This window comes from Antechinus flavipes, chromosome 1 (assembly GCF_016432865.1).
Source record: "Antechinus flavipes isolate AdamAnt ecotype Samford, QLD, Australia chromosome 1, AdamAnt_v2, whole genome shotgun sequence".
Lineage (NCBI taxonomy): Eukaryota > Metazoa > Chordata > Mammalia > Dasyuromorphia > Dasyuridae > Antechinus > Antechinus flavipes.
Window position 1 is genome coordinate 520076087 of NC_067398.1, and position 9180 is coordinate 520085266.

General features: G+C 36.0%; 1 pseudogene; it reads left to right on the forward strand.

The window, feature by feature from the left end:
- Positions 1–443: 443 nt before the first annotated feature.
- On the forward strand, positions 444–8800 carry LOC127547062 (ecotropic viral integration site 5 protein homolog; annotated as a pseudogene).
- Positions 8801–9180: the final 380 nt, after the last annotated feature.

Below are 9180 nucleotides of genomic sequence, written 5' to 3' on the forward strand. Positions count from 1 at the left end.
AATACTATGTTGTACTCCATATTCACTCTTTATAGGCATCTCTTTGGATATGGATGGCAATTTCCATCATAAGTCTATTGGTTTTTGCCTTGAATCACTTCATTGTTGTAAAGGACCAAATCCATCACAGTAAATAATCACATAATCTTGTTGTTGCTGTGTGCAATGTTCTCCTGGCTCTACTCATTTCACTTAGAATCAGTTCATGTAAGTCTTTCCAGGCTTTTCTGAAATCAGCCTGCTTATTTCTTCTCTAATAAAACAATATTATTCCATTATATTTATATACCATAACTTAGTTCAGCCATTTCCCAACTGATGGGCATCCATTCGATTTCCAGTTCCTTGCTACTACAAAAAGGGCTGCTACAAAGATTTTTGTATGTGTGGGTCTTTTTTCCTCTTTTATGATCCCTTGGATACAGACCCAATAGAGACACTGCAAAGTTAAAGGGCATACACAATTTTATAGCCCTTTGGGTATAATTTCAAATGGTTCTCCAGAATGGTTGAGTAAATTCACAACTTCATCAACAATGCATTAATGTCCAAGTGAGAATTTTCTAATGAAGTTTCAAATCTATAAATCTTATTGTTTGGGCTTGAAATTGGCATATATTTTAGTGAATCATGAGGTTTGATATTATTAGGGAAATGCTTTTATAGTTGTACTGCTACTCATGCAGATGCCAGAAGCAGCAGCTTTCTGTGTGTTTGATAAATTAATGCAAGATTATAGAGTGAACTCTTTAAGCCAAACATGGCGGAATCATACCTTTGTATATAAAAGTTTGAATGTTTATAGAAGCATAGAAACACCTAGTGAAACTCTTTATAGATTTTTAATGTCAGAGATTCCATACATCTATGCATTTATCATTCTGGTTTCTGGCTATCTTTCTAACAACTTTCCCACTATCAGTGGCAACAAGGATATTTGACATATTTATGTTTGAGGGTTTAGAGATAGTGTTTCTATTCCGACTAGTCTTTTTTCAGATGAATCAAAAAATCTCATGCAACTAGACATGGAAGGAATGTAACAGTACTTTCAAAAGGTCATTGCAAATCAGTTTGACAGTGGTTCAGACAAATTAATTCAAGCATATTATGTCAAATGCAATACAAAAAAGATGAAAAAGTTAGAAAAGGAATACACCATAATAAAATTTAAAGAAATGGAGGATCAAGTTAAAATTAAAAGATTATGCACAGAAAATAGAATTTTTTTTAAAAAGTGTATTGGAACACTAGAAAAATACAAATACACTTCTTGCTACAATGAAAAATTTGTAACAGGAAGAGGAGTTGGTTCAAGCGAGGCTGAATAAAGTTGAGTTTCAGTGTGCCCTAAGGGAAATGTAGGATATAGTCCTAGATTTTTAAAAGAGAAACAATTTCTTGCCTTGTGTGGGTATTATTGTTAGAGGAATTAATTGAGGTGGAACTTAGAAAAGCAGAAACTGAGGATTTGAAAGAATTTAGGCAGCAGGTGAAGGATGTGGAAGGACACTATCAGTACCATCTTTTTTTTTTTTTAATTTAATTTTATTTAATAATAACTTTGTATTGACAGAATCCATGCCAGGATAATTTTTACACATCATTATCCCTTGCAATCACTTATGTTTTGTTTTTTCCCCTCCCTCCCTCCTCCCCCCCCCCCAAGATGGCAAGCAGTCCTATATATGTTAAATATGTTGCAGTATATCCTAGAAACAATACACATTTGCAGAACCGAACAGTTCTCCCGCTGCACAGGGAGAATTGGATTCAGAAGGTAAAAATAACTCAGGAAGAAAATCAAAAATCAAATAGTTCACATTCATTTCCCAGTATTCCTTCTTTGGGTGTAGCTGTTTCTGTTCATCATTTATCCAATGAAACTCAGTTAAGTCTCTTTGTCAGAGAAATCCACTTCCATCAGAATACATCCTCATACAATATCGTTGTTGAAGTGTATAATGATCTCCTGGTTCTGCTCATCTCACTTAGCATCAGTCCATGTAGGTCTCTCCAAGCCTCTCTGTATTCATCCTGCTGGTCATTCCTTACAGAGCAATAATATTCCATAACATTCATATACCACAATTTACCCAGCCATTCTCCAATTGATGGGCATCCATTCATTTTCCAGTTTCTAGCCACTACAAACAGGGCTGCTACAAACATTTTGGCACATACAGGTCCCTTTCCCTTTTTAGTATCTCTTTGGGGTATAAGCCCAATAGAAACACTGCTGGATCAAAGGGTATGCACAGTTTGATAACTTTTTGGGCATAATTCCAGATTGCTCTCCAGAATGGCTGGATTCGTTCACAACTCCACCAACAATGCATCAGTGTCCCCGTTTTCCCGCATCCACTCCAACATTCATCATTATTTTTTCCTGTCATTTTAGCCAATCTGACAGGAGTGTAGTGATATCTCAGAGTTGTCTTAATTTGCATTTCTCTGATCAATAGTGATTTGGAACACTCTTTCATGTGAGTGGTAATAGTTTCAATTTCTTCATCTGAAAATTGTCTATTCATATCCTTTGACCATTTATCAATTGGAGAATGGCTTGATTTTTTTATAAATTTGAGTCAGTTCTCTATATATTTTGGAAATGAGGCCTTTATCAGAACCTTTAATTGTAAAGATGTTTTCCCAGTTTGTTGCTTCCCTACTAATCTTGTTTGCATTCGTTCTGTTTGTACAAAGGTTTTTTAATTTGATATAATCAAAATTTTCTATTTTGTGATCAGTAATGGTCTCTAGTTCATCTTTGGAAACAAATTTCTTTCTCCTCCACAAGTCTGAGAGATAAACTATCCTATGTTCCTCTAATTTATTTATAATCTCATTCTTTATGCCTAGGTCATGGACCCATTTTGATCTTATCTTGGTATGTGGTGTTAAGTGTGGATACTTGCCTAATTTCTGCCATACTAATTTCCAGTTATCCCAGCAGTTTTTATCAAATAATGAAATCTTATCCCAAAATTTAGAATCTTTGGGTTTGTCAAACACTAGATTGCTATAGTTGACTATTCTGTCTTGTGAACCTAACCTTTTCCACTGATCAACTAATCTATTTCTAAGCCAATACCAAATGGTTTTGGTGACTGCTGCTTTATAATATAATTTTAGATCAGGTACAGCTAGACCACCTTCATTTGATTTTTTTTTTCATTAATTCCCTTGAGATTCTCGACTTTTTATTGTTCCATATGAATTTTGTTGTTATTTTTTCTAAATCATTAAAATATTTTCTTGGAAGTCTGATTGGTATAGCACTAAATAAATAGATTAGTTTAGGGAGTATTGTCATCTTTATTATATTCGCTCGGCCTATCCAAGAGCACTTAATATTTTTCCAATTATTTAAGTCTGACTTTATTTGTGTGAAAACTTTTTTGTAATTTTGCTCATATAATTCCTGACTTTCCTTTGGTAGGTAGATTCCCAAATATTTTATGCTATCAACAGTTATTTTGAATGGAATTTCTCTTTGTATCTCTTGCTCTTGGATTTTGTTGGTGGTGTATAAGAATGCTGAGGATTTATGGGGATTTATTTTGTATCCTGCTACTTTGCTAAAATTATGAATTATTTCTAATAGCTTTTTAGTAGAATCTCTGGGGTTTTCTAGGTATACCATCATATCATCTGCAAAGAGTGATAGTTTGGTTTCCTCATTGCCTACTCTAATTCCTTTAATCTCTTTCTCGACTCTTATTGCAGAGGCTAGTGTTTCTAATACAATATTGAATAATAATGGTGATAGTGGGCAACCTTGTTTCACTCCAGATCTTACTGGGAAAGGTTCCAGTTTTTCCCCATTGCATATGATGCTTACTGAAGGTTTAAAATATATGCCCCTAACTATTTTAAGGAAAAGTCCTTTTATTCCTATGCTCTCAAGTGTTTTTATTAGGAATGGCTGTTGGATTTTATCAAATGCTTTTTCTGCATCTATTGAGATGATCATATGGTTTTTGTTTGGTTGGTTGTTGATATAGTCAATTATGTTAATAGTTTTCCTAATATTGAACCAGCCCTGCATTCCTGGTATAAATCCTACTTGGTCATAGTTTATTATCCTGGGGATGATTTTCTGTAATCTTTTTGCTAATATTTTATTTAAGATTTTAGCATCAATATTCATTAGGGAGATTGGTCTATAATTTTCTTTCTCTGTTTTCAGCCTACCTGGTTTAGGTATCAGTACCATATCTGTGTCATAAAAGGAGTTTGGTAGGACTCCTTCAATCCCTACTTCTTCAAATAGTTTATTTAGCATTGGAGTTAATTGATCTTTAAATGTTTGATAGAATTCAGATGTAAATCCATCTGGTCCTGGGGTTTTTTTCTTAGGGAGTTGATTGATAGCTTGTTCTATTTCTTTTTCTGAGATAGGAGTGTTTAGGATATTTACTTCTTCCTCTGTTAGTTTAGGCAAGTTATATTTTTGGAGGTATTCTTCTATTTCATTTAAGTTGTCGAATTTATTGGCGTAAAGTTGGGCAAAGTAACTCCTAATTATTGCTCTAATTTCCTCTTCGTTAGTGGTGAGTTCTCCCTTTTCATTTTTAAGACTAACAATTTGATTTTCCTCTTTCCTTTTTTTAATCAGATTTACTAAGGGTTTGTCTATTTTGTTGGTTTTTTCATAGAACCAACTCTTAGTTTTATTAATTAATTCAATAGTTTTTTTACTTTCAATTTTATTGATCTCTCCTTTTATTTTTTGAATTTCAAGTTTAGCGTTTGATTGGGGGTTTTTAATTTGTTCCTTTTCTAGCATTTTTAGTTGCAAGCCCAATTCATTGACCTTCTCTTTCTCTATTTTATACAAATAGGCCTCTAGAGATATGAGATTTCCCCTTATTACCGCTTTGGCTGCATCCCATACATTTTGGTATCATTATTATCGTTTTCTTGGATGAAGTTATTAATTATGTCTATAATTTGCTGTTTCACCCAATCATTCTTTAGTATGAGATTATTTAGTTTCCAATTATTTTTTGGTCTACTTTCCTGTGGCTTTTTATTGAATGTAATTTTCAATGCATCATGGTCTGAAAAGGATGCATTCACTATTTCTGCCTTACTGCATTTGAGTTTGAGGTTTTTATGTCCTAATATATGGTCAATTTTTGTATAAGTTCCGTGAACTGCTGAAAAGAAGGTGTACTCCTTTCTGTCCCCATTACATTTTCTCCAGAGATCTATCATATCTAATTTTTCTAGTATTCTATTTACCTCTTTGACTTCTTTCTTATTTATTTTGTGGTTTGATTTATCTAATTCTGAGAGTGCAAGGTTGAGATCTCCCACTATTATAGTTTTACTGTCTATTTCTTCTTGCAGCTCTCTTAATTTCTCTTTTAAGAATTTAGATGCTACACTACTTGGTGCATATATGTTTAATATAGATACTTCTTCATTATTCATTCTACCCTTTAGCAAGATATAGTGCCCTTCCTTATCTCTTTTGATTAGATCAATTTTTGCTTTAGCTTGATCTGAGATCAGGATGGCTACCCCTGCTTTTTTGGCTTCACCTGAAGCATAGTAGGTTTTGCTCCAACCTTTTACCTTTAACCTGCATGTATCACCCCGCTTCAGGTGTGTTTCCTGTAAACAACATATTGTAGGATTCTGGCTTTTGATCCATTCTGCTAACCGCTTCCTCTTTATAGAGGAGTTTACCCCGTTCACATTTATGGTTAAAATGACCAATTCTGTATTACTTGCCATCTTGTTAACCCCGGTTTATGCTATTCTCCCTTCTTACTCCCTTACCCCCCTTCCCAGTATTAAGCTTGTGAGCACCACTTGCTTCTCACAGCCCTCCCTTTTTTAGTATCCCTCCCCTCCCCTTAAAGTTCCCCCCCCCAATTTACCCCTTTCCCTCCCAGTTACCCTATTCCCTTCCACTTAGCTTATTCCTTCCCTTTTCACTTTTCCCTTCTCACTTTTCAATGAGGTGGGAGAAGTTTCACCATAGATTGAATATATCTAAAATTCTTCTCTTAATGCCAATTCTGAAAGCAGTAAAATACTCACTATATTCATCCCTCTCCATTCTTTCTCTCAGATATACTAGGTTTTCTTTGCCTCTTCATGAAATGTAGTACCCCCACTTTCCCTTTTTTCTGGTACAATGTCCTTTCCACATCTAGTTTCTAGAACGAGGTATACATGTATTCTTTACACATCTTTATAGCCGAAATATAGATCCTAAGATTAATCTTTACCTTTTTAGATTTCTCTTGAGTTCTGTGCTTGTAGATCAAATTTTTTGTTAAGTTCTAGCTTTTTCATCAGAAATAGATGAAATTCGCTTATTTCGTTGAATGTCCATCTTCTTCCCTGGAAAAAGATGCTCAATCTCGCTGGGTAAGTTATTTTTGGTTGCATACCAAGTTCCTTAGCCTTTCGGAATATCATATTCCAGCCCTTCGATCCTTTAATGTGGATGCTGCCAGATCCTGGGTGATCCTTATTGTGGCTCCTTGATACTTGAATTGGTTTTTTCTAGCCGCTTGCAGTATTTTTTCCTTCGCCTGAGGGTTCTGGCATTTGGCCACTATATTCCTTGGTGTTTTGATTTTAGGATCCCTTTCAGTAGGGGATCGATGAATTCTTTCAATGTCTATTTTACCTTCTGTTTCTATGACTTCTGGGCAGTTCTCTTTGATAATTTCCTGGAAGATAGTGTCCAGGCTCTTTTTTTCATCATACTTTTCTGGAAGTCCGATGATTCTCAGGTTGTCTCTCCTGGATCTGTTTTCCAGGTCTGTTGTCTTCCCCAGAAAGTATTTCACATTCTTTTCCATTGTTTGATTTTTTTAGATTTGCTTGACTGATTCTTCTTGTCTCCTCGAGTCATTCAATTCCAATTGTTCGACCCTGATTTTCAGTGAGGTATTTTCTTCACTCACTTTTTTAAGATCTTTTTCTAATTGTCCAATTGAGTTCTTTTGTTCTGTGGAATTTTTTTCCATTTCGCCAATTTTGTTTTCCAGTTCACCAATCCTATTTTTCAAGGATTTGGTTTCTTTATCCACTCTCTCTTTAACTGACTTCTCCAGGCTCTTTTGCCAAGCCTCCCTCTCCTTTTGCAGAGCCTCCCTCTCCTTTTGCCAAGTCTCCCTCTCCTTTTGCAAAGCCTCCTTCTCCTTTTGCCAAGCCTCCTTCCCCTTTTGCAGAGCCTCCCTCTCCTTTTCCCATTTTTCTTCTAGCTCCCTTGTGAGAGCCTTTTTAATTTCCTCCATGAGAGTCATCTGTGCTGAGGAACATATGATCTCCTCCTTTGGGGATTCACCTGGGGACTGTTTGTTTTTAGTCTCCTCAGGATTTGGAGTCTGCTCTTTATCTGTATAAAAGCTGTCAAGGGTTAAATTCTTTTTCAGTTTCTTGCTCTTTCTGTCTAATAATCAAAGACAAACTATCAAAGAAACAGAAGTAAAAAAACCCTTGAATGGAGGCTGCTTTCTTTGGGGGAGGGGCAGGGTATTCGTGAGGCACGGGTCCTACTGTGCTGGCGCCTGCGCTCTGAGATCCGAGAGCGCTGAGACACTGTGGGGGAGGGTTGGCCAGGTCCCGAGTGACTCCAGCTGTTTGGGGTTGTATTCTTCACTCCTGGTGTTTTTAGCTTCTCTGCTGGGCTGCTGACTTGCTGCTGGAGCAAAGTATCTAATCCTGTAGCAAAGCTCTCCCCGCAGAGATGGCTGCGATCACGCCCCACCCCCTCTCCGCTCTGCTCGGCTCTGAGCTGCTTTCTGTGCTCTCGCTGCAGCTGCTGCCCGCAGACTGCTTCTGATTTAAATACCGTCCCCGCCCTTGCGCAAAAACAGACCTTTCTTGACGAGTCTCAAGGATGGTTTCTCTTGGTAAGTAATTGTATGTTTTTTTTCAGTCGAGCATTAATTCAGAGGCATGAAATGAAATGGATAGTGAGAGAAAAACACGGAAAAACACAGCAGTGTATTTCCTCTCCGCCATCTTGGCCGGAAGTTATCAGTACCATCTAATTTGAATTACTGGGAGATGGAAAGACCAACCGGGGAAGAACGTGATGAATGAATTGCAAGATAAACTGATGACCATATAGCTTAGGAAAACTAAAACTCAAGCAGAATGAAAGAAATTAAAAAAAAAAAAAAAAAAAAGGATGATGGAAGTGGAAATGAAAACCCAAATCAAAAGCAACCATTTAAGAAGGGCAGAACAGAAGGTGAGCAGTCTGAAGGGGAAAGTACAGTGTCTTTTCCCAGAGATCATTAGAATTACTCACCCTATTAAGTGAAGCAAGGAACAAGAAAGCAGAAATTAAATATAAAAATAAAGAGGAAGTAATGACAGTACATCTCTGAGAATCAGACAACATTACTGCTTTGGCTGAACTGGGACAATATATAGCTGAAATGGTGATTCAAAAAGAAGGAAAGGTTCAAGGGCAGCCTGATAAGTCTGAATCTACCTAGTACATGAAGGAGCTGAAGAGCAGATAACAGAGCTGTACCATGAGTTCAGGTGTCTAAAAGGCAAGAAGGACTCTCAGACCCACCAGTTTTTGCCAGTTTGGGATCCATATCGTTAGCCATTTAATAGATAATGAATCATTTCATTACTCTAATGAATATTTTATAGCTAATTCCATTAAGAAAGGTGAAGTTCATTTTCCTCTGCACAAAGGTCTGTCAGGATGGCATATTGGAGAAGAGAGAAAGCAAGAAGTTAATTCCTAAGAAAAGAGACAAAAAGAAGGGAAAGTTACTCCATTACTGTCTGGTCATCACTGTGATATCAGGCCATTAGTTTTAAGATCAGGATTAATATCAAGGGACCAAAAAAATCCTATAAAAAGTGATTTCAAACTTTGCAGGCTCATCTTGCCAGGACACACACATAGATATTTTATAATTTTTCTACCTTTGATAAATCTCCATCATTTGTCATAGACTAAGCTGAGAGTGTGGTTAATAAGTAAAATAAGGTTCTAACAGTATTACTAGATATTATTTTTCATGAATATTCCTTATTTTAGAAAATGGAAATAGAACACATACCACATGGGAACCATTTCGAAGTTCATAAATATGTAAAATATAATTACTTTTCTTTGAAAGAAACTGCTTCTGTACAAGTTATTAGTGAATAAATTGTGTTTTTAAATTTGTGAAT